This window comes from Vulpes lagopus, chromosome 3 (genome assembly GCF_018345385.1).
Source record: "Vulpes lagopus strain Blue_001 chromosome 3, ASM1834538v1, whole genome shotgun sequence".
NCBI lineage: Eukaryota > Metazoa > Chordata > Mammalia > Carnivora > Canidae > Vulpes > Vulpes lagopus.
The window spans coordinates 38,373,354-38,398,683 of NC_054826.1; the positions used below are offsets into that span (position 1 = coordinate 38,373,354).

The following is a 25,330-nucleotide window of genomic DNA, read 5'->3' on the forward strand; positions in this document are numbered from 1 at the left end:
CTCAGTACGCTTTTGACAGTTGTGCATTTATTTTAACATAAGCTTAGAAGAAAGTGAAGTACATCAAAACCATGATGGCATGGATATGAAAAAAAATTATTTAATGAATAGATGATATGCAGGTGGCATGAATAGGTGACATATAGTTAGGGGAAAAATAATGAATGACTGCAATTTTAGAAAGAAAGTATTTATATAAAGCTTATTTTATATGCTGATCATATATTTAGGGTGAGGTTCACACTTACATTCACACATTGCCATCGCCATTCTTTAAAATTATTGAGACTCTGAGTAGTTCAAATTCACCCAATGAGATAGAGCTGGGACTGAATCATGGCTCTGGCCTCAGTTCTGGAGCTGCACACTTTCAATGGTACACCACAATGCCCATAGAAGTCTGTGCAGTGCCTGTACCTGGTAAGCTTGCAAGAAGTGACAGCTGTTCATCAGCATTATCATTTACATAAAAAATCTTTAAACTCTAATGTCAGCCCTGTCAGGTAAACGTTCATCTCTTCCTTTTATTTTTTTAAAGACTTTATTTATTTATTCATAGAGAGAGAGAGAGGCAGAGACACAGGCAGAAGGAGAAGCAGGCTCCATGCAGAGAGCCCCATGTGGAACTCGATCCAGGGTCTCCAGGATCACGCCCTGGGCTGCAGGCAGCACTAAACCGCTGCGCCACCGGGGCTGCCCCATCTCTTCCTTTTAAAGGTGATAAAATAGGTATGAAAAGGTTAAGTGACGTGCAGCTAGTGTTGAGGAGTATTTGGGATTATTTCTAGAGGGTCTAATAATACATTACCATTAGCATCTTTAACCCTCTTTCCTACTAAGCACTAGCCAAGGGTCTTGGGTGTCCTATATATAGGGTGTAATTATAAACAAATGAAAATAATCTTTAAAGAAGTATTTCACAAGCTGCATGTAAAAAAAATAAGTCATTCTCATCTCATTATTCTACTGCCCCATCTTGCTTTGATCCAAGCCAGAGTTGATGAGAAAATATATCTATAGTAGGAAGAACTCTGAGACAGTCCCCAAGGTTCCTGGCCCTCAGTCTATACATGCCTTCTCCTATTAATTCAATTAAATACAATTCTAGGTCCTGCTGGAATTGGGTCTGACAGATGTAATTCACAGGTACCAAAGCCACTGACTTTAAGGTAGATCATTCTGGGTGAGTCTGATTAATCAGGTGAGCTCTTCAAAGGGACTGGCAAGGGAGATTTGAAGTGTGGGAGGGCTTTGATGGGAAAGAAATTTTCCATTTCTGGCTTTGAAGATGGATGGATAGATGGGGCCACATGGCCGAGAATGTAGGTAATTTCTAGAATCTGAAAATAGTGCCAGATCTGACAACTAGCAAAGAAATGGAGTCTGCAGTGCTACAACTGCAAAAAATTGAATTTTCCAAAAACCTGAATGAGCTTGGAAGTAGCTCCATAAGGAATAGAGCCCAATGAGTACCTTGATTTCAGCCTTGTAAGACCCTGAGGAGAGAACCCAGTCATGCCTTGCCTGGATTTCTGACCTACAGAAACTATAACATGATAAATGAATGCTGCTGTAACCTAAATTTCTGATAATTTGTTACATAGCAATAAAAAACTGATTCAGTGTCTAAAGCCCTAAATGGTAGCCATATTGTATAAATTGTGTTATATATATATATATGCACTCAAATGAACCATTCACTATAGTTTTCATCCTTAGATTTGAGTAATTTTACTACTTAATAGAAGACAAAACCGCAATCTAGGAGCAATTATAATATCTAACATTCATTGAACAATTATGATGTACTCATTGTGCTAAGTACTTTTCATGCATTAAATCATTCAATCTTTATAATCTTAGGAAGCAGGCACATTATGAATCCTTATTTTACAACTGAGGGAATTGAAGCATAAAGAAATATTGAGGGCGACAAATATTCTGTTATTTAAAGGAAAGGTCATTAATATTTATGGCATTTATTAAAAATGCTTTTAATTAACAAGTTGCTTACTTTAAGTAAAGATAGGGATGTTCCATTTTTCTTTTTTATGTGCCTTCATGCTCATCTTAGGTCTGTGATCCCCACTCCTTATGCTTATATTTCCTCATCCTTACAATGACGATAAATAAAAAGCATTGATAAATGAGACTAAAGGATAAACAAGAGTATTATGCTTGTAGGACTGCTAAAGTTATCTCAGCACATTTCTTGACACCTGGTCACCTCTCAGGAAAAGGAGGACTTCTTTTTTTTTTAATTTTTTTTTTTTTTAATGATAGTCAGAGAGAGAGAGAGAGAGAGAGAGAGAGAGAGGCAGAGACACAGGCAGAGGGAGAAGCAGGCTCCATGCACCGGGAGCCCGATGTGGGATTCGATCCCGGGTCTCCAGGATCGCGCCCTGGGCCAAAGGCAGGCGCCAAACCGCTGCGCCACCCAGAGATCCCCAGGAGGACTTCTTAAAACTAACCACGAGTTAGAAATGTAACACGTGCCATCCCTTATTGGTTTGGGTGCCTGGTTTGCTCTTTTGATTTGGTTATTTCCATCTGAGGCATGATGCCTGTCATCACCCAGGAAGACATTTAGAAGTGGTCTCTGAGGGAGGAAGCTGCGATACCTGTGCTCTGGCCTTGTGTCCTAAAAAGTCAGCCTTCTCTGGAGCAGGGCAGCGATGCTTCAACACTCAGACTGATCGCACATCTCCCTGGGTTTAGGTTTCTGAGATGTATACTGTAAGTCCTTAGGGAGAAATCTGATGATACCTCTAAACAGTTGCTAACACATCATAGACCAGGACACACAGCCCACACTTGAGGCAACAAAACAGCATTTGTTATTTCCTTAATTTAGTTTAACTTATTTGGTAAGGCCATTAGACTGAAAATCAGAAAAGCTGATATTTGTTATTGATTATTATTAGTACGATTTGCTAGTGAGTTCTATGGTTCTGGGAACTTTAAGTTTCTTGGACTCCCAGGGCTTAGGTCACAGGCCCCCCGAGATCATTTTAAGGACCAATAAAAATCTGACTACTTAAGAATCAACCATGCAGTTTTGAAAATAATAGAAGCCTGGTTTCTATCCTCAGAAATTTTGAAAAATAAGTATAGATGTTGTTAATGGAAGTACCTCACTTTTGCCCTAGAGAGTCTTTGTAACTGCCTATCGAAGGAGTGGGGAGGTCTCTGAGTTTGAGAGCATAAAAGCAAGCTCCATGGGATGGGAATGTCTGGGGTCTAGGCATATGCATTTATAGATAGGACCTCATATGAGGTCGTGTGCAATGAGGTTAGGGAAATTCTGGATGAGGTGATTTCCGGATGCATTTCCAGCTCAAGAAACCTACTACTGAGATGGCCCATTTATTCAGCTAAATAATTCATGTGCCATTTGTTAGGTACATAGTAGCTCCATCCTATAGCAGAAGAATTACAGGCAGAACAGTTAATCTTCTTCCAGAGTCACATAGCTAGACAGTGGCAAATCTTGGCCTCGAATCCCATACTGTCTGACTCTTAACCACCCTGCTATGGTTTATTCTGCAGTAGTGTAGTGGCAAGTTCTGGTTGCTGGAAACATCTGCTCTGTTCCAGCAAGCACACATTGGGCAGAGGGAGCTTTTTCTCTTCTGCTTATTCCATTACACTCTATGTAGTGCTTTACAAGTAGGAAGGTACAGCAGACTTTTTCAGGGGCTTTCATTCAAGAGAGTGTTTTCTTTCACTGGGATTCCTTAGGAGCTTTGCCACTGTAACCTAAGAGGTAGACATACACAGTAGATGACATTGGTCTTCCGTTTGGCTCTGTGGGAAGAGTAAGCAGAAGTCTCAGCAACATAATGAAGGCAAATAGGGACTGAGGGCTTCCCAGGCTGTGCTGCCTTTGTGGAGCACCTGCTCACATTCTCATGTTTCCCTGGAGATGCCAGTGAAATCTAAATGCACACTGGGAGCAGAGAGATTTGGAGCTTTGGTTCTGTTTCTTCCATCAAATTGCTGCATGGCTTTAGGCAGATCTCATAACCTGCCTGGATACTCAATTTATAGACATATAAAGTGAGTTAAAATACCCAATATCATCCCTGCCCTGTGCTTCAAGGCTCAAATGTGACAGCCTATCAGTAAGCCCTTGGAAAAAGATGACGTCCTGTCTGGCTCTATCAATTGTTCTCGGCCTCTTTGCACAGTCCTGGGTGGTCACTTATGTTTTCCTATGGTGATCTGTCCACACTGAAAGACAGCTGGGGAGTTGATCCAGATGGGGCTTACTGCTTTAGATTTCTTAATTTCAGTTTGGAAACACAATTACTCATCTGGTCTCTGTTTTGGCTGGGCGTTCTCTTTTGTGAGTAACAGGGACCTGAGCTCAGGCTCTAGCTGTGTTCGGCTTTGTTAGTGAAGGGCAAGGCCTCTTTGTTTCCTGCAGGGAGCCTCTCTTCTCTGCCTTGACTTTACTCCTCAACAACCATCTCACAATGCCTTAGCGTTGTGCAGACTTTCCCTTGCTGGCTGGTAACTGTGAGCCATGAATAAAGGCAACAAATGGGGGGAAATCATATTGGCATCATTTTACTTATTACCAGCATCACTGGTTCCCTAGACCCACCAGGTGCCTGTGGAGATTCAGATGAATCTTCCGAATCAGGGAGTCAGAACTAAGTTTGTTCAACTCCTATGAACACAGCCCTGTCTGTGGTATGCAGGCACTGCAAAAGTCAGCAGGCCGTGGCTGTGTTTATGAGCTAGACTCCCAGCTTGGTCCCTGCGCATGTCTTCTGGGACCACGGCTGTCTGCACTGAGCCAAGTCAAGCCCTATTTCCACAGGCTGAAGGGGGCCAATATCTGCCACTGGCTGATTCAATGGGAGCTTGCCCCTTGACACAGGGATCCTTGAAAATGCAAATAATTGGGGCTTAGGAGAGAAGAGTTAGTCAGTTTAAGTCCCACTGCCTGATTTTTAATTAAATAGTGCTTGATTTCTTTGTTTTCATGGCTAAATGTCTCTTCTAGTACTTCTTACCCTTGGAGAGCAACTGCAGGAGCCCAGGGAACAAAAAAATTTATGTGATTACATATGGGCTACAGCAGTGACACAGCTTCTTGTTCAGGCTCCTATCCCAGTCACAGGTCACCTTGCCTCCTTGGAAATAACGTAATGAACTGGGCTAGCATGCAGCCTAGGTTCAAATACCAGCTCTAGCATATTTTAGCTACATGACCTTAACAAGTCATTCTACCTTCTGCAAACCTCAGATTTCTGATCTATAAAATGATAATCATAGTAGCTGCCTTACAACACTGCAGAGGAGATTAAATGAGCACCCAATAGCACCCAATAAATTCTAGCTATCACAGTTACTATCAAACATATTCAGAGGGCATTTTAACTAGGTGCCCAGGGGCAGCCTCAGAAAAGCAGTGGGTGGGAGGTATTTCAAGGAGCTCCACGGCATCTCATTAGACTGCCAGCTCCATGAGGGCCATGATGGTGCCTTGTTCACTTGTTTCTCTATTCCCGGTGCATTGGAACCTAGGAGACACCCAAAAAATGAGACAGATGGACCTACGTTTAATTCCCAGTTCTGTTACTTTTGGTGTTGGGCAAGTTTTTTACCTCCCTGCATCTGTGTTTGCACACTTATGAAATGGGGAGAAATAATCTTATAGGGATAGCTACAAGAATAGCCAATTAGTACTTTGTTTTTACTATGTGCCAGGCACTAGTCTAAGTACTTTCCATGAACCTCATTAGATCTTCATAATAGCCCTTTTGTAGGTATGGATACTGTTTTGTTGTTGTTGTTGTTTGTAGATCAGGTAACTGATGTTCAGAGAGGTCAAGACTGTGTCATGGTGACAGAGCTACTGAGTGCTGGAAATGGGGTTCTAAACCAGTTAGACTGACTTCAGGTCCTGTGCTCTTCCTCATAATTTTCCGTGTCTCATACAGACTACATAATCAAATAGGAACTCAAATGAAGCCTCTCCTGTTTTGTTGTTGAGGATTTCCCCTTGTGACCTTTGTAGAAGGGAACAATACAATCAGCCTAGTCATTCATATGCTTATAACAGTTTGTGTACATGTCAAAAATCTTGCCCAGTCAGAACCCAGAGGCTGCGATTTCAGTGTGTGTGTGTGCGTGTGCGTGCGTGCGTGTGTGTGTGTGTGTGTGTGTGTGTATGTCTGCCACCCTGGCCAGAGTATGGATTTGAAAATCAGAGCAAAAATGTGTTCAGAAGGCGTTTCAGTTGGGCAACTGAATAATTTCCACATGCAGTTGGCCAGGAAGGCAAGAGGAAGGGCCAGATTTCCACATCTGGTGAGTTCTGAGTGATCTGACACGATGGGGATCAAAGAAAGTAAAGGCAGATGTCTGAGTCTGACACCTCCCTCCCCAACATGTGATGGAAAATCTCAAAGTTGGGGAAAGCTTGAGATGGATGGTATCTTAGAGATCATCTAGTCTTACTGTGGAAAGAGGACCTGAAAGGCAGGGGAATTCAGAGCTATATAAGGGATAAAGACAAAGGGTCACTGATGAAGGGTCTGCTTGAGCACCCCCTAGAGTGACCACCGTGGTTTGTGCCTAGCCAGCATACAGTCCCCTACTTTCTGGTGACTATCTTGATTTGGGGAACTGCCCACACAGTTCACTGACCTGAAAGCTGAAGCTCCCCCACTACACCATGCTGCCACTGTTCAAGGCCACACATACCACCATGGTAAACCCCTGCTATCTAGTCCATGGCAGAGTTCTTATACTTGTTTCCCAGGACTGCAGTGGGAAATTCACAGATAGAAGATGGAGCCTTAGTTTCTTTAGTCTTCCAGGGAAGTCACATTGTAGCATTGTGGGGCTTACTCAACTAAGATACTAAGTATGGAAGCAAGGGGAGCACTATTCAGAGCATTATTTAGAAGATACAGAGGTGGTTCTATGTCCCTGTTATTTAGCTATACCCCAACCTGGACCAAATAATGACAATATAGTTCTTAAGTGGTCAGTAAAAAAAGAAAAAAAAAAGTGGTCTATGGGACACTAAGAGTGAAAGCCAAATGTTTACTCAAATATTTCTCTAAAGGATATATCTATTGCAGCACTGTTTATAAGAGCCAATGACTGGAATCAAACTAAGTATCCATATATGGAGGATTAGTTACATACATTTTGGTGTGTTCATGAATATTATGTGGCCATTAAGAAGGATAAGAAAGGTTTTGTGTACTGATGTAACACCATCACCAAGAAAAAATAAGTAAAAAAACGCGAAGGCATAGAACAAGGTGTAAACCATTTGGGATACAAAAAAAGGTGGGCATCCATGTGTATATTTGAATGGATACAGACCCTCCCTGGAAGGATATACCTATACAAACTGGTTATTTTAGGAGAGGAGAGCAGAGAGGTTGAAGATAGGCTGTGGGGAAAACTTAATTATCACTAGATATCCACAATGCATTAAACATGTTTTTACCACGTGGATGAACTATCTATTTCAAATAAACACACATAATTTTTTAGACAATAATAAATAGTTCCTTATAAAGCAGAGAGCTTCAGTTGGAAACTACATCTGCACTTTTTTCCACCCCTCAAGCCTCTCAGGAGGGAGATTTAAAGGCATTTTTTTTTCTTCTCCCACAGTGAAGCCCCACAGCTTTGAGCTGGGAGAAGGCTGCTCCAGTTCTACACTATCCTTCCCTATGTGACTTGATGAAACCAAGTAAGAGGAAGGAATTATTAAATCTCTTACTCATTCAACATTTCTCCTAATACTTATCACAGAGTAAAGAGGCAACTGACAGCCAGTTTTTCCCTTTTTAAGTGGTTGGATAGCAGAAGCTTCCAAATGTATCTCCAACCAGCCCACTTAACTGTCTACTAGGCAGTCATGGATCATAGAATGCCACAGCCAAAAAGGTATTAGCTTGGTAGTTTCTAATGTGGGAGTGACCCCAGGGGAGGGTAAGACAATTCATTGTGGTATGGATAAAAGAACTCTTCACAATCACATTACAAGTAAGCTTACCTCATATTTAATTACATATTAAGATGTACTTTATAAATATGTATCCATATAGTAAGGGATCTTAATTTTTGCTAATAGGGGTTCATGGTCAAAACATTTTGAAGATCATTCTGTAGAGTAATTCTAGAGATGGCAAAAGGTGTTGCAACAATCACATCAGCTTTAATGTCAAGTGAACGTGGATCAAAATCCCAGCTCTGTCCTTGAATCATTGAATATGAGCTATATCATCTTGAATAAATGATTGCCTCTCTATGCCTGCTTCCTCACTTGTAAACATGGGATTATAATAGTACATATCTTGAGAGGTCAGGTGGAGATTAAATGGGATAAGGCATGAATGACAGGTGCTTGTAAAAGGGCTCTTAGTGATTCCCACTTGCTAGTATTCACACCTTCCTCTTGAGTGGATATAGAGACTTATATATCTAATAAGTACAATAAGCAAAGGTGGTGGGATAGCATTTCCATAACTAGGTTACAAAGTACTGTCACTTATCTTTTGCTAATATTCTCACTCTTATTGCATGCTTTCCCTATAGTGAGAGCAATCTGGCAAGGAAGTGAGCATTGTCTCTAGACAATGACCAGTGAGAAACTGAGATCCTGAGTGTGGCAGCCATCAAGGAACTCAGTACTACCAATAACCACATGAATGATCTTGAAAGTGAATCTGTCCCCAGATGAACCTTTGAATAAGATGGTAGCCTCAGTTGATACCTTGATTGTGCCCTTATGGGAAACTCTGAGAAAAGGAATCCAGGAAACCTACTAAAAGAGTCCTAATACTCAAAAACTATGTGATAATAAATATGAATAATATTTAAGTCAATAAATTTTGGGGTGATTTGTTATTTAGCAATAGGTAACTGAGACAGCATACAAGTAGCTTGACAATGTATGGCAGGTAAAGATTTAGTAAATGTTACTATGAAACATTATATGGCTGATGTATGGTTCTATCTTTTTTCCATACTCAGAGAAGGCATCACTAATTCAGCATAATGCATCCCCCACCCTTCAGTGAATCCAGATGAAGCTTCAGAATCCGTTTTAACACAGAGCTCCAGGAAGCTCTCAATTGCTCATATGAAACTTACTTGCGAACTCTAATATAGAGTTCAATATTTCTTATCTCTTCACCCTTCCTCATGTGTAATATTCCTTTAATGGGAGACTCAGACTTTCTTTCATCATGAGACATATGACTAAAAATTATTAGAACAAATCCGTGAAAGCATATAAAATAAGTGGCTGGCATTGTGTGCTGTACCAAGAATAGATTTTGCTTGAGGTAAAAGAGTGAGAGTGAGAGTACTGGAATCCTTAAGAGATCAGAGGATATAGCTCAGAAGGAGGAACTGGGAGCTCCAAAGATCAATTTATCTTACTACTCATTTTTAACCATGATTTGAACTTATTGTAAGGCTACCGTTTTTGAACAGATGAGAGGATGGGTGGGGGGAATTGCTTTCAAGATAATGAAAAGTCCCTAGGACTAAGTAGTTATTTTTAAATAGAAAAAAATGGTCCTTAAATTGGTATGAAAGATTTTTTTGCCTAATATGATAATGATGTGAGCTATTGAAATAACACACTTTTAGTTATTCTGTGCTTTATATGTGCTTCATTTTGTTGGTTAAAGCAGGGAGATATTTTGGAAACAGGAAGATATCAGGGAGAATGGCTCCAAGAGATTGTCCTTTAGATCTAAAAGGTACATAACCAAATACCCAAGGGTCTTGAGAAATGTATATTATGACCTACTATGTCTGAGGGGGGCCTGGGATTCTGCATTTTAAGAAGCTACCAGAGAATGCTAATGCTTTTTGTCTACAGACTCCACTTTGAAAAGTCAAACAGCAATCTCTCTTCTTCTTTGGGGGTAGCTGAGGATTTCTAGGGTCAATACTACTCGCAGCCCAGGAGCCAATAGAGTCATTGTTTGGTGATGAGTGTAGGGTGTCTCTGTTTGGTGATGAGTGTAGGGTGTTTCTGTTTAGCTTGTTCTTTGGCTGAGCACAGAATAGCAGACATATGTTAAGAGACATAGGAAGCATGAAAACTACCTCACTGATCTAGGAAGGATGACAAGAATTCAAGAAACTTAGATAAGACCCTCAATGATGTGATAGGAAACATTTTTGGAAAGAGAAAAGGCAAATAAGAATCATTTATGGAAAGAAAAAAAATGACATCTTTCTAGTGTGTTTTGGAGTAAGTCAAATTGGCACATTATAGAACCCCACTATTTTGCCATAGCTAGAATTTAGTATAAAGTCACATCTCTAAGTCCATTTCTTCCTTGATTTTCATAATCTCAAAGAACCTTACCTTGTTTTAGAAAAGGAAGTATAAGGGAAAAATAAATCAAATGCTGGTCATAAAAATAGGTTGACCCTAAGGTCAATGGTTGAGTGAATTACATTAAAGGTAAATCTTGACTGACAGGGATGGTGCATTTATAACAATCTGCTTTTATATACTACTTCCTGAGACAGAGTTATCTTTTGTCCTAAGGTAGTGGATACATCTGGAGTTGTACTGCATTCTATTTCCATTGTTATGGGTTAGAGAGTATAATAGACAAAAGTCATACTGGGCATTGGGTAGAAGATTAGGAAGAAAATATAGTCCCAACACTTCACTCTTTAGGAACTTTCAAATCCCTTCCATCATGAAATATTTTCTATGTAATTAATTCACTCTCTCACCCCCCAAAACACATCTATACAATAATAAATATGTCAGGCATTCAGTACACATTAGTGAACAACAACAGAAAACCAGACCTGACTTCTACTCATGGGGACTTTATAGTCTAGAGGACTCTAGGGATTGTCAATCTAGGGATTGACAGAAATTACTCAAGTAAACATGAAAATAAGTATAATTGCCTGTAATAATAATACTTCCCTTATTGTTCCATGATGGCAAAGGATAAAAATGTGGCATTAAAAAAGTTAAAAGTTCATGCACTTTGTCCCATTTTCTTCCTCCTGTCTTTTCACATCTCCCTTCTCTAGGAGCTGAAGGCTTCACAGGCGTACCTAGAAGCCCCAAAGGGCCCATGATCTGATAACCCATGTCCAGCATCAGGAGTCTAGCCCTTTATGACTCTCCCTTTAACATAGCTGGTTGACTTCACTAACCCAGGGATCATCCTTCTAGGAGCTTGACTAAAAAGATAACCATATGTGTGGAGATAGATCCCTGTGCACATGAATGTTTGGTGTAATTTAAAACAGCAACAATAGAAACTTGCAAAGACAGATTTGGTGGAGTAGGGAATTGAATAAATAGATTACCATTCATTCCTGAGATATAATGTTAATCTATGGTAAAAAAAAAAGTGATGTGTACACAAATACATGTATACTGCCATGGAGAGATGTCTGTAATGTATTGATGAGTTTAAAAAGCAGGTTATAGAATAACTTGTATTAAAAGGAATTCACTTAACTAACATTGTACATATATGTATTGTGTTTTCCATATCTTTATCCCTATTTTATATATAGATACATATAAATACATTTATATAGGCATACCTAATTTTACTTCATTTCATTTTTTGTGTTTTGCTAATGTGTTTTTTACAAATTAAAGTTTTGTGACAACCCAGGGTTTATGAGCAAGTCTGTTGGCACCATTTTTCCAACATTGGCTCATTTCATGTGTATGTGTCACATTTCAGTAATTCTAGAAATATTTTACACTGTTTCATTATTATTGTATTTGTTATGGTGATATGTGATCAGTAATCCTTGTTGTTAGCATTGTAGTTATTTTGGGGTGCCCCAAACCATGCCACTATAAGATGTCAAACAATCAATAAATGTTGTATATGTTCTAACTGCTCCACTGACTGGCTGTTCCTTCATTTCTCTCCCTCCTTTCTGGCCTTTCTGTTCCCTGAAGTACAATATTGAAATTAGGCCAACTAATAACCCATCCCACAGTGGCCTCTAAGTGTTCAAGTAAAAGGAAGAGTCACATGTCTCTCATTTTAAATTGAAAGCTAAAACTGATTAAGCTCAGTGAGGAAGGCATGTCAAAAGCTGAGACAGGTAGAAAGGTAGGTACCTTTGACCAGTTAGCCAAGTTGTAAATGCAAATAAAAAGCTCTTGAAAGAAATTAAAAGTGCCACTCCAGTGAATACACAAATGATAAGAAGGTAAAATAGCCTTATTGATGATATGGAGAAGGTTTTAGTAGTCTGGATAGAAGATCAAATCAGCCACAACATTCCCTTAAGTCATAGCCTAATCCAGAGCAAGGCCCTAACTCTCAATTTTGTGAAGGCTGCGGCTGGTGAGGAAGCTGCAGAAGAAGTTTGAAGTTAGCAGCAGTTGTTCTTGAGGTTTGAGGAAAGAAGCTATCTCCGTAACATAAAAGTCAAGGTGAAGCAGCAAGTGCTGATATAGAAGCTGCACCAAGTTACCTAGATGATCTAAGATAATTAATGCATATGGATGCACTAAAAAACAGATTTTCAATGTACACAGAATAGGCTTCTGTTGGAAGAAGATGCCATTTAGAACTTTGGTAGCTAGAGAGGAGAAGTCAATGACTGGTTTTACGGCTTCAAAAGATAGGCTGACTTTCCATTTTAGAGATGAATACAGCTGGTAATTTTAAGTTGAAGCCAATGCTAACTCACCCTTCTGAAAATCCTAAACCTCTTAAGAATTATGCTAAATCTACTTTGCCTGTGCTCTATAAATGGAACCACAAGGCCTGGATGACAGAACATCTGTTTACAACATGGTTTACTGAATATTTTAAACCCACTGTTGAGACCTACTACTCAGAAAAAAATATTTTTACCAAAATATTACTGTTCATTGACAGTGCACCCAAGAGTTCTGATGGATATGTATGAGATTAATGTTGTTTGCATGCCTGCTAACACAATATCCATTCTACAGTCCAAGTAATTTTTACTTTCAAGTCTTGTTATTTAAGAATATATTTCACAAGCCTGTAGCTGCCATAGATAGTGATTCCTCTCATTAATCTAGGCAAAGTAAATTGAAACCTCTGACATGGATTCATCGTTCTAGATGCCATTAAGAATATTCATGATACATGAGAAGAGGTCAAAATAACAACACAAACACGATTTTTTAAAACGTTGATTCCAATCCTCATGGATGACTTTGAGGGGTTGAGGACTTTAGTGGAAGAAGTAACTGCAGATGTGGTGGAAATAACAAGAGAACTAGAATGAGAAGTGCAGCCTGAAGATGGGACTGAATTGTTGCAATCTCATGATAAAACACAAATGAATGAGTAGTTGCTTTTTATGGATCAGCAAAGAAAGTGGTTTCTTAAGATGGAATCTATTCCTGGTGAAGATGCTGTGAAGATTGTTGAAATGACAACAAGTGATTTAGAATATTTACATAAACTCCATTGATAAGCAGTGGCAGGATTTGAGAGGATTGACTCCAAATTTGAAAGAAGTTCTACTGTGGGTAAAATGCTATCAAACAGAAACACAAGCTACAGAGAAACTGTGAAAAGAAGAGTGAATTAAAGGGGCAAACCTCATTCTTGTCTTATTTAAAAAAAATTGTCACAACCACTCCAACTCTCAACAACCACCACCCTGATCTATCAGCAGCCACCAGCACCAAGGCAAGACCTTACACCAGCAAAAAGATTAAGACTCTTTGAAAGCTCAATGATGGCTAGGCACTTTTTACTAATAAAGTATTTTAAGTTAAGGAATGCACATTGTTTTTTCTGACATAATGCTATTGCACTTTTAATAGACTATAGCTTTGTATAAACATAACTTTTATGTGCACCAGGAAACCAAAGCACTCATTCAATTTGCTTCATTTTGGTGGTCTAGAATTGAACCCGTAGTATTTCTGAGTTATGCTTGTATATATGGTTTCTAATATAGCTCCAGGAGGACTTCTCTGGATGTGAATACACATCTGTATCCTGTGTATCAGTCATCACTGGGGCTAACAGATGAACTCAAACTGAAGTGTCTAAAAATAGTACACCTTGGCCAAGTAACATATTTTATTATAGCTGAGACCTTCAAAGCCCCAGTCAGGGATTTGTGTGGATGTTTTAGGTAGATCACTAATAGATTTGGGGGCAAGAAAGTCTGTCTGCATCTCTTCAATCACTTCCTATAAATATTCAAATGTAAGAACACTCATAGCTCATAGGTGACTCAAACAGAATGGGGGACACTCTAAGGAAATGTTATCTTTTTTGGCTGCACAAAGCAATCACCTACACTGGAATGATGTTAGCACATATAACAGTGAATTTTAGAGTGAGTTTAATAGAATGGTCTCTTACTGGTAATTTTCAGGTATCAAATCAAATTCTTTAGGTAAAAATTTTGGTTTTAGCTTTTCTTTTCCTGTTGATTTCTCTTCAGACAGGTAGAAGGTTTTATTAAGCTTCGGTATCTATAGAGTTGTGCATGTCTTTGTGAAGATCCCACGTAAATTAAAAAAACAAATTAGCAATGTATGTTTAATACTGCTTTGTAGTTTGTTTTTTAAATAGGCAGCAATGCTTAGTTTTTGAGGAGTATATAATTATGCAAATTGAAGAAACAGTCTGCATATGGTATAATAATGCCTTGGGTTTTATATCCAGAGTCACAGGTATTTCTAATATTTCTCCAATTTATCAATGACTTTCGGGGAGCTTAGCCAAGGTTAGGTACCTGCTTTTTCTCCAGTTATGGAGCATATGATATTTTGGAACTTAGGCCCCTGTACGAGCTTTCATCTTGGTGGCAATATCACTAAGATTTGCATAGCTTTGCCTTATAGCAAATAACATTGTTTGCCTTTACAATAACCATTCCTCCTTCCTTTATCCTTTAAAACAAGACTTTAATTTTGTTCAGATATACACTCTATTCTATGTGACCATGTGCTTCACAGGATGTGGGTACCATCCCTAGCCCCAGGAAAGGACTCATGTTTGGTCTAAGTCAATCAGAGTGGTCCCATCTGCTTTGCAATGGATTGATTTAAGTAAGGGTGTATGACAGGCTTCTCACCAATGAATGTGAGTAAAAACCTTGTGGGGGAATTTTGGAAAGCCTGCTAAAAAAAAAAAATAAATGAAAAAGCCAACTTGAAGAGGTTAGAATCCAGATTGTGGTGACATTTTTTTTTTAGTTAATTAACCAACTATGGATCTGTCCTACTTTAAGACTTCTTATTCTGAGCACTAATAATTTTTTTTTTTTAGCTTTTCTTTACTTTTTTATTTTTTAAGACATCTTGAGTCTGTATTTTATTACTAGCAGCCAGGAACACACCTTATGTGGTCTGTACCGTGGTAGTTCCTATATTGCTCTGGTGTGTGTGTGGGGGGCGGGGGGGCAGGAAGAGAAATTTAAGCCATATACTTGGCATCTGATTTAATAGTGAAGTCAGTTGATGTTTGCCTAAATGATCTGGAGGAAGGAAGGATAGTTTAATAAAGTTCATCTTGGCATCAGAGAGCAGTCCATATTCTAGAACCAAACAATAATAAGAGAACTACTCACTCTTTACACTATTGTTTTCTTTGAAACAGGTATCACCAGTTCCAATTCTTTAATCAAGGCAAGCCTGCAAGACAGAGAGAAAATATATACAAAATATACCATCTCATTTTGGCATCAGGCAGTAAACAAGTATTTTGTCTTCCTCTCTCCAGGTGCATGGCTCCAGCTTCAAACAAACTCCATAGATCTGGACATTTTCCTAGAAGTTGTTTCAATAAGAACAGTTTATTCCTATCAGAGAATCAAATCTACTACTTTATCTGCTACCCTCCAGAATGTAAACATCATGTTTGCATAGACTCCAGCTTAATGCCTAATTGCTCCATAAAATGTGTACTGGCCTATCCAGTACACTCTGCATTTCATTTTCTTTGCCACATTGATTGGCTCAGGAATAAGCATAGGGCCTGATGCAAGCCAGTGAAAGTTAGTCCTGAAATTCATGTGGAAAATGTAGGGAAGAGAAAACCTCTTTTGACTGTACTTAGAATGGTGTGGAACCACACCTGGAGTTGTTGGCTCCAACAAGGAAAACGAAGACTACATTCATTTTGAGTTAGGGGTACCAAGCCCTGATATTATTTGGGTACCTGGATCCAGCTATGATTTAAATGCTTGAACTTTCCACTCATGTGAATCAATTCACACATGCTTTTGATTAAGCTCATTGGATTTTCTGTCTCTCCCAATCAAGAATCTTCACTAATACAGGAAGGTGGGTCAGATATTATAATTCTCACTTTACAAAGCATGAAATGGAGGCTCAGAGAAGCCTTAAGGTAGGTAGAGAGGTCCAAGATCTCTAATTCAAGGGCTCCTTCCATTGCTCCACTCTACTCATTCAGTGATTCATTACAGTAAAATGAAAAGAACTGACACATATATCCATTGCTATCTTTACTGACTTTAACATTTCTGCTTTTGAGAAAATGGATGAATCTTTCACAGTGTTACCATGGGAGATAATCTATTATTTTAGTAAGATAAAGATGGTTATGTATACTCACACACATACACATATATACACGTACAATAAAAGGCCACAATAGATGTTTTGGATTTGTGCATATCTTCTTCCCTAAGGGTCTTTCCAGGATATAGGCTGGCTCTTGTTGAAGCCCACTTCCCCCCAGGGGACTTCTGCACTACGTCTATGGACCATCTCTGCTTCCTCCATCATCCTCATGCCAGCCTTGCCTGCTGGTCTGTGACCAGCCTGACTGAAAACTCTTTGCTCAGCAGAGTGACCTGTGTAGTGACTCGTCTACGGACAGTGAGTCACTAAGCAAAGATCACAAAGAGGAAGCCTGAACACAAATCCCACTCCCCCTATATTTTGTTTGACTCACACTTTTTTTGAGCTACAATTAAACTTTGAGAAATTTTACATAAAAACTTAGATTATAAGTCAATCGGAGAAGGACAAACAGTGTATGTTCTCATTCATTTGGGGAATATGAATAATAGTGAAAGGGAATATAAAGGAAGGGAAAAGAAATGTTGGGAAATATCAGGAAGAGAGACAGAACATAAAGACTCCTAACTCGGGGAAACGAACTAGGGGTGGTGGAAGGGGAGGAGGGCGGGTGTTGGAGGGGAATGGGTGACGGGCACTGAGGTGGACACTTGATGGGATGAGCACTGGGTGTTTTTCTGTATGTTGGTAAATTGAACACCAATAAAAATTAATTAAAAAAAAAAAAAGAAAAGAAAAAAAAAAACTTAGATTTCAAGCTTTGCTTGAAAAAAATCAAAAGGACTGTCAACTATGCATTGCCACAAGGTGACATGGGCCAAATCTGACTCATATCTGAGTCCTTTAGATGTATTTTCTTCCTTCACCCTATTCCCCATCTGGCCTCTTTTTACTCATTTCTGCCACCTGCCTGGCCTCTGTGAGCATACACATTTGCAATCCTTGTCCTAACTTTCCTTTGACCTATTTGGGGCTAACCGGATTGAGATGCTACCTTGCCCTCCAGTGGCTGTGTCTGGAAGCAGCCTGTTTCTAGTCAGGTTCCCATCTCTGGGTCCCTCCAGAAATAAAATCACATTATGTGCAATTTCTTGTTTTTTTTTAAAGATTTATTTATTCATGAGAGACACACACACACACACACACAGAGAAGCAGAGACATAGGCAGAGGGAGAAGCAGGCTCCTCACAGGGATGTAGGACTCAGACCTGGATCCCGGGATCACGCCCTGATCCAAAGGTCGATGCTCAACCGCTGAGCCACCCAGGTGTCCCATGCAATTTCTTTATTATTTCCCTATCCTTGATGCATCCTGTAAATTCTCTGTGAAAAATAGGACTTATTTATTTAAATCAGAAAGACAAGGTTTCTAAATACTCTTGTGAGACTATAGCTGCTCTGTGTCCTGCAGAAGAGATGTCTTAAGGGGGACTATGTAATATAATCCACTAGGCATAGAGGAGAAGTCAGAAGACTGTCACTTGGTGAATTTTCATAAATGATTTGCTTCTCCCTACCTCAGTTCTTCCATCTATTGAGAAAGGAAGTTGAAGTAGACTAGAAGTTGTAAACTAGTGGCCTACAAGCTGAATCCAGCCAATAGATGGTATTTTTGTTTTGCCAACACTAAAAAGAAGGATATTTCAACTTGGAATCCAGATTACAGACCTGTCAGAATTGTCTAGCAACCCCTGACAATGGGCCAGCATTCTCACATGGCAATGGTGGTTTTATGGGTTTATCCCAGTCCTCATTCACTTCCTAGTGGACATATACATATATCCTGATCACCTGCTTCATTCATTCACATACCTGCCTGCCCTTTTAGGCATTTGCTCTTGCCACTCTTGGATGAGATGACCTCTGAGAACACATCATCAGCCCCAATTCTGTGGGTGGAGACTAATGATTTGAGAGTTAGAGACAACGTGGAGAAGAGAAAAATGTTCTGAGCAAAATGACTATGCCGTTTCAGTAAGCCTCAGTGATTCACTCCTCCTCCCCACTTGGCCCAGAGTTGAAACAGCAAGACGCCAGGCCTTTGTGAAGGTCCCACTACATGGTTAAACCTGAAAAGGCAACAGCTTGGTTTTGAAAGTAGCAGAAATATTCTTCCGTTGGGGTTGCTAGCTGATTCTCTAAGTAATTTGCAATTCAAGTGTCTCTTTGTTTTGTATGAAAATTTGCTGCTATTTGGAAAGTGGGGAAGAGCTAAATTGCATCCTGCTGGTTTTACTTTGACTGTATCAAAAAAGAAACTGTTAATCTGGTTCCATAATTAACTTTCCTGTTCTAAAAAGGCCCTGGGAGAGAGTCCAGAGAGTGGCTGTCAACTCCCTGCTTTTCTCCTCAATAACTCCTTTCAACAGAATGCCCTGAAAGGAGAATGGGTCCAGGTGGGCATTGGTCTTTATTTTCTTTTTCTAATTTTTCTTCCCCTTTATTCCCATCCAACCAACATTTAGTGAGCCCTTACTGTGGGTCAGGCACTGTGTGACAAGGGTGGATATAAAAATAAATAAATTCCCGTGGAGCTGCCAGAGAACATAAGTTTCCATCCATGCATTCACCCATCCATCCATCCATCTGTTCAAAACGTGTTAGATTCCTTTATTATATGCCAGACACTGTGCTAGGCATTGGTATGTGATAAATACAAAAATGACTTAATCAGCATCTAAGAATTCTAAAGTGAAGAGATGACTTCTGATAACAGCTGGCTTCATGGAGAAGTTGGTTTTGACTCCTGTGCTATTTGCATATGTTTGTGTACATATATATATATACACATATACATATATATATTCATATGTGTGCATGAAATGCTAAAGGAACAGGATAACTGGCACAAGCAAAGGCAGGTAGGAGGCTGGAAATTAAGTGTGATGATCAAGGCAAGACCACTTTGGCATTAGCAGATGGTTTGGACTAACATTAAGAGTGAACATTGACTATCGGGAACTTCACTAAGCACTATTTATCTATTATTTCAATGAAACCTCACAAAGCCAAGTAGTAATTATTGGTTATATGCTGCAGACAGGAAACAGACTCAGGTAAGTTTCCAGGGAACACACTGGCAGGATAAGTGGTAGAGGTTGGCCTGATTCCATGCGTGATTTTAGAGCATGAGTTTTTAACCATAAGGCTACACTGACTTATGGGGAAGAAAGACGGAAGGAAGACTTTGGATGGCCATCAGTTAATCAATATTGCATTCATTCATTTATTCATACAAATATATACTTATTACTACTCTATACTTATTACTACTCAGGACTCTGAGACCTGAGGATTAAAGGACAAAAGGACAGACAGAAGTCCTTGTCTTCTTGGAGCTTACATTCCATTGACTTCACACTGAAATGCCTCTCTCCTTCAAAGTACATGAAGGAAAAAGTACAAAAATCAAGCCACAATGGGTTTTTAAGGAGAGCACTACCAATCAGATGACTTCCCAGTTCCATCCGGATAATTTAGATGGTACTCTATCTCTTCATTTTCCTGAAGGGTCATTTGTTTTCTTCTCTCTCTTCTCTCTGAAATTACTGCCTTGGGTATAATACATCCATTTTTCAATCCTCTCTTCAAATCCAACCTGAAATAATCTGTAAGGAACTTGTTCTTTCAACCCACTCTGCAGACCTAGGAAAATTTTCAGAGTTTCTCAGGCTCTTTCAGCTTCAGGTCTTAAGGAAAGTTAGAGACAGACAACAGTATTAGCCCATATCTCCCTGAAAAAACTCCCAGTGTTCACCAAATTTAGTCTGTAACCTGGCCCATCAAATATCTACTAGACATTCTTATTAGTCGATGCACTGTCCTGATTTTTTTGGAGATCAGGCAAAGACACTGCATTACTCCTGAGAAATAGAGGAGGCCAGGATTCCAGACTGTGTTGAGGCTACCAAGGACCCTAGGCATCCAGTACAGATGGCCTCTTGGGTCATTATACCTGTAAATGGGGAGGACAGCTGAAACAAGATCTTAAATTGACAGGAGAGGGCAGCCCAGGTGGCTTAGCAGTTTAGCACAGCCTTCAGCCCAGCCTGGAGACCCGGGATCGAGTCCCATGTCAGGTTCCCTTCGTGGAGCCTGCTTCTTCCTCTGCCTGTGTCTCTGCCTCTCTCTCTCCCTCTCTGTGTGTCTGTCATGAATAAATAAATAAAATCTTTAAAAAAAAATAAATTGACAGGAGAATGAGGGTACACTGAGGGACCTTCATATTCTCTAACTATGGCTGACAGAATAATGACCCACAAAGGTGTCCATGCTCTAATCACTGGAATCTGTCAATTTGTTACATTATATAGCAGAAGGAACTTTGAGGATAAAATTAAAGTTACAGACCTTAAGAGAGGGAAATTATCCTGGATCATCTGGATGGGCCTGATGTAATCACATGGGTCCATAAACATGGAAGAGGCAGGCAGAGATATGCAGTGTTGGAAGAAGACAGGAGAGATTAGAAATGTGAGAGAGATTGATCCACTGTGGTGGGTTTGGAGATGGAGGAAGGGGACCATGAATCAAGGAATGTGGGTAGCCTCTAGGTGTTGGAAATAGTCCTTAGCTAAAAATGAACAAAGAAATGGGGGCTGTCAGTCCTATAACTGTAGAGTACTAAATTCAGCCAACAACCTGAATGAGAAAGGAAATGGATTTTCCCCAAAAACCTCCTGAAAGGAAAACACCTTGTTGACACTTTAATTTTAGCTTATTGAGACCCAGTTGGACTTCTGACATATAAAACTTTAAGATAAATGAAGTTGTGTTGCTTTAAGTCTCTTAAGTTTGTGGTAACAGGTATGGAAGCAATAGGGCGCTAATGTGCTTTTATTTAACCGCCATGCATTGTTAAGTTTGATATAGCATCAGCTGGGGCTTGCAAGCTGCTTGTGAGGACTTGGTGTGATTGAATGTGATATAAAACTCCAGATCACAGTTGCTTAAACATTTTTTTGTTTGTTTTTGCTTTGAAGAAGTCTGGAGGTAGCAGTTCATGGCTTTCTACTCAGGGAATTTTATAGAATCACCAGAAAAGCAGGCTAATTTTAACTTCCGCTCTACCACTTTCAGGGGTGGCTCTCATCCTTCTGACCCAATATGGCTATCAGAGCTCATCTGAATTCCAGGTAGCAGGACAGAGGAGGTACAAAGGAAAGCTATTTCTTCACAAATACTTCTCAGTAGTTGCATACAAGGCTTCCACTTATATCTCATTGGCCCAAAGTTGGTCACAAAATTACATGCATCTCTAAAGAAGGCTATAGAGGGCAATATGCTCAAATAAGAGTTAGAATTGTCTTCACTAAGGAAATAGAGAATGGATTTGGAGAGATGACCAACAATAGCTACTTTTATGTAGTTATTCTTCTTTTGGGAGGGTGGCATTGCTGGATGGTTCTCAAAGGGTTCTATGTATAAAAATGATTCTGGCTGGGACACAAGCTCTTTCTGCCATACTGACTAAAGGCCTAGCTCTCCCTTTTCCCAGCCCTTTTCCCTAACTCCTATTTATAGTTCTTTTTTTTTTTTTAAAGATTTTATTTATTTATTCATGAGAGAGAGAGAGAAAGAGAGAGAGAGAGAGAGAGAGAGAGAGAGAGAGAGAGAGAGGCTCTGTGCAGGGAGCCCAATGTGGGACTCGATCCGGGGTCTCCAGGATCACACCCCTGGCTGAAGGCAGCACTAAACCACTGGGCCACCGGGGCTGCCCCCTATTTAGAGTTTTATTCAATCTTAAGGGTCCATTTCAAATCTTACCTCCTCCAAGAATTTTTCCTCAACTTCACTCAGAGGGAAGTTATTCTCTTCTTCCTTAAACTTTTAAAACACTTGGTTTATATCTACTCCTTGTCAGACTTTACATTATGTGAGAGTTACTGCTACATGTGATAGTGTGTCTTGCTTTCTGGAATGCAGGCCATTGTCTTATACATAGTTAAAAGTCTCAAACATGGCATAAACTCCGTATATGCATGACACAGTAGATACTATTAGTCTGTCTCCCCAGGGTCCACAGTCCCCTTTTCCTAGAAATAACCCCTTCCCCTTGCCCTAAATGCCATTTGTATACATGGCTGTCCAACTGGTTGTTTCAGTACCCAGTCTCCCTTGGGGTTATGTGTGATAAGGGACTAAGGGCCAATGAAATATACCTGGGACTGATATTTGAAAATTATCACTCATCTCCATAAAGATAAATCTGCTTGTCAGGACTTTTCTTCTTAGGCCCCTTCCTGTTGGCTGGGAAACAGTATAGGCATTTCCTTGGAAGCCACATGTTGAGGATGGCAGAGCTGTGATTCAGAATGACCTTGTGGAGCTGCTCACCTGCCCTAGACCACTCCCTTACTTTTAGACTGTGAGGGATACACAGGCTTGCTTCCTAAGCTCTTGTGCTTGGTCTCCATGACAGCAATTTATCTGTGCCTTAACTCATTCAGTGATTGATATGAATTGGCCTATGGACAGAAGTCTGGCTTTCATTCCACTTGTCATTTTCCAGGAGGGTGGCACCTAGGCTAACGTGATGAGATGTAAAGTATTAAATGTACAACTGAAGTGCTTATGCCCTGTCTTGAAAACAGCTGAGGGTACCTGGTGGGAGGGAATTGTGAGCCCAGACTTCCTCATTCTGATTAGTTAGAAGAATTAAGTGAATAGGTTCGTGCTTAGCATTTTCTTATTTCTGCTGGAGTCACTCTTGAAAGTATCTCTTACTCAAAAGTATGTCCAGGCTTCCTAAATGTTTTGCACCAATATTCATTGGTGATTTATTCTTCTCAAACCCATCATTTCAGGGACACCTGGGTGGCTCAGCAGTGGAACATCTGCCTTTGGCTCAGGGCATGATCCTGGAGTCCCAGGATTGAGTCCCACGTGGGGCTCCCTGCATGGAGCCTGCTTCTCCTGCTGCCTGTGTCTCCTGCTGCTTCTCTCTTTCTGTGTCTCTTATGAATAAATAAATAAACTCTTAAAAAAATCATTTAAGAAAATTATCTTTTGCTACCTAAGCATTTCTTGCCATTCAAAACTTTATAAAGTTCCTTTTTTTTTTTTTTTTTTTTTTTTTTACCATACCCTGTTAAGAGCCTATTTAGACAACTTTGCTGATCATTCATTTCCTAGCTGGCTATTAACAACAAAATGCCTTGTTTTTGTATGTTGTTTAATACTTTTCAAAGCCCTTTCACAATCTAATAGCATTTAATCATGAAGAAAGCCTGGTAGGTTATGCAGCAGAAGTATTAGTATTCCCACTCCCTAGATCAATAGTCCTCAGCAATAGTGTGATGTAACAGTAACATTAGTAACCCACTATGAAGTATGTTATAAAGCAAATCATGCTTTTTTTTCCCCCAGATAATATAATGTTCTTCTTTTAATTCATCCTATCAATACAATAGACAGTTTTTTAGGAGCTATGTCCTAGGAACTGTCTTCAGCATGGTGAAAACAGTGGTGAATTAAAGAGACTACATCTCTGTTCCTAAGGATCTGGTGGGTAGCAGATGAATCAAGATAGTATGTCAAGATTCATGGGTGGCTCAGCAGTTGAGGACCTGCCTTTGGCTCAGGCCTTGTTCCCAGGGTCCTCAGATCAAGTCCCCCATTGGGCTCCCTGAGAGGAGCCTTCTTCTCCCTCTACCTATGTCTCTGCCTCTCTCTCTGTGTCTATCATGAATAAATAAATAAAATCTTAAAAAAGAAAGAGATTAATATTTACTGTTTCATCTATCCTACATTAACTCCTTTCTCTGGGCAACTGATTCCCTGCTGTTCTTGCCATGTGATTCAATGGGGTTGCTGACCACTGAGGGAGGCAGGTGATCCAGATCTGCCTCTTCTGAGCACTGTATTCCTTTGGCTACAATTATTGGTTCGAGGAAAGTCACATGACCCAAACCTGAGCTGACTAAGTCTTTTATGGGATTTATAATTTAGGAAAAAGGAAGAGATAGAGTCTCTTTGATTTCTCATTGCTGGGCTGGGATGATGTAATCTTGGAGCCAACTGTGGCAGTTCTTTGGCCACATGAAATAAACTTTTCTGCAATACAGAAATGGAACAAAGCAAGACAGGTGGTGAGGAGATGAAGAGGCAGGCATTGAGGGATGGGTAGACAAAGCAAGTTGGACCAGATACTAAAACAATGACTGGCTCATAGTAGGTACTCACTACTTATTTGTTGAAATGGTAAATGAAAAAAGAGAGCTGAACACTACTTTCAAGCCCCTCTATCTGGGAGTCCCCATTACTCCACAGTGTTGAGCAGAACAGATGCTCAAGACATTTCTTGAATGAATGGATGGATGGATGGATGGATGAATGAATGAATGGCACTATACTGACTGTATCTTCAGCTAGGTGGAAAGGAATTCAAGATTGAAAAAAATTCCCACTATCTTATTTTGTCATAAATTTTATCCATTCTCAAAATACTGCAGAACATAGTGGTAGTAAACAAAAAGAGCTTAGATATTAGGCAGGCTTGGCTTTTGTTCCTGGCTTTCTTGGCAGCCAGCTATATGATGTTGAGAAAATAATAACCACCCCTCATAAAGGTTTTTGATGAGGATATATTGAGGTAATGTAAAGCTTTAAGCAAAGGAGTTGACGTATAATCAAAAGTTACAATGCTACTCGTATTCATTAAACCAATTTTCGTTGAGTGAGTATCTTCTAGGCTGGGGATACAGAAGGATGAGACAGATGAGGGCTTAATCCTCAAGGAGCTTCTGTTTGAGTGGGAGGGATATGATAACAAAA

At 39.8% G+C, this 25,330-nt stretch overlaps 1 protein-coding gene across 1 annotated transcript in view; it reads right to left on the reverse strand.

The window, feature by feature from the left end:
* ATP10B (ATPase phospholipid transporting 10B (putative)) overlaps positions 1 to 25,330 on the reverse strand; it is a 249,604-nt gene that overhangs the window by 174,244 nt on the left and 50,030 nt on the right. The window contains exon 2 of the mRNA XM_041750568.1: positions 15,580 to 15,643. The gene's annotated coding sequence lies outside the window, so the exon portion shown is untranslated. The remainder of the gene's footprint in view (positions 1 to 15,579; positions 15,644 to 25,330) is intronic.